Source organism: Primulina huaijiensis, chromosome 5 (assembly GCF_012295235.1).
Source record: "Primulina huaijiensis isolate GDHJ02 chromosome 5, ASM1229523v2, whole genome shotgun sequence".
Lineage (NCBI taxonomy): Eukaryota > Viridiplantae > Streptophyta > Magnoliopsida > Lamiales > Gesneriaceae > Primulina > Primulina huaijiensis.
In genome coordinates this window covers 20461567-20463217 of record NC_133310.1, presented here as the reverse complement: position 1 = coordinate 20463217, position 1651 = coordinate 20461567, and positions in this window count along the sequence as shown.

Here is a 1651-nt window from a genome sequence, read left to right as displayed (position 1 = left end):
TATATATAAAAATTGTGCATCCTATAGATGAATGACACCTCATCGGTGGTCACATAGGTGTGCATCATATCAAAACTAATATATATTCACAGTAATAATATCTTTGTGGGATCCAGGAAAAAAATATATTTCTACACTATAAATTGAATTTCAAAACCATTAGGAATGTGAAATGAACCTAAAGCAGCAAATCTAGATCATCCAAGCATGAATTCACCAAAACTCAAATACTTTTTTTTACCTCTAATCTTTGTTCATGACGATCTTGGAAATCATATCGTCGCATACAAACCCAAGTTTCCTTATTGTAACCTCGCTCTTCAATAAGCCAAGAGATCATCGGCGTATAATACACAAATTTTGAATCATAGATATACACACTGTTACAATCCGGTGGATTTAATCGACGATTCCATTCCATAAAATTCATTAAGTATTCAAATCTTGAACCAAATCATCAATATCTCCATGAATGGGATATAATCGATATTTTTTTGAGGTAACATATCAATTTTACACAATCTTGCACTTTAACGTCCCGGTATCATGTTTCGTCGTCGACGGCCTCATCATCCATGAAATGATGGTCTAGTGACGATGATCTCGGAAATCATACACTTGGTTCCGATTTAGAATTTCAAATTCAATTTCTGCTAGTCTACTATGATTTTTTACATCTTCCTAATTTTTAGAGTTAGTTTTACATAGTAAGAAATAATAATAGTAGTAATAATAATTATTATTATTATTAATTCGAAAGCAGCAAAATCGTACATTAGTTCACATATAAAGTCCTTGACAAACCAAACATTATTTGGCCCACAAGTGAATATATTAATCCCTTTCCAAATATTTAAACATATAATTCAATACTTCTCTTGTCCTATTCAAATTGGTATAAAAAATGTATCCTAAACTATGTACTTTATCCTCAATCAACAACAATAGGTAGGGTCGTTCACAAAATTTTATTGCATAAACCGAGTAAATCTCGTGAGACCAATCTTTTATCAAACTCAATTCGTGAAAAATTATTATTTGTTATGTCAAAAATATTATTTTTATGGATCGTGTTTACCCTTCTCATAAGATACATACTCAAATTTTATATATAATTTTTCCAAATTTAAATTTCAGTTAATATGTCCTTTGAATATATTAAGTTATCATGGGTCGGAGATTTTTTTTTATGTATAATCAAATAATTTTACGATATGTTCATTTTATATGTCTCATGTCTTTTAATATATATGCATGAAATAAATCCTTGAGAATGTGAATGGAGTTATATTATACCATAAAAAAAATACGACGGTTTCACGAGCCAATTTTGTGAGACAGATATCCTATTTAGGTTACTCATGAAAAAGTATTATTTTTATGTCAAAATTATTACTTATTATTATTGTAAATATGAACAATATTGACTCATCTCACATATAAATATACGTGAAACCGTACTCACTAATATTATACATACTTATCCATTATTTGATACTTCGTCTTTGGTATCTTTGTTTGTGAGCCCCAACATCGATACTTTCTTTCTTTGGGGGGTTAAAGTAAAAGATTTACTTTTTAAAATTTCCTCTTTTTTAAAAAACCTTTTTTTTTCAATAGGTCTCGAGGCAATGTGTGTGTGTGTCTATAT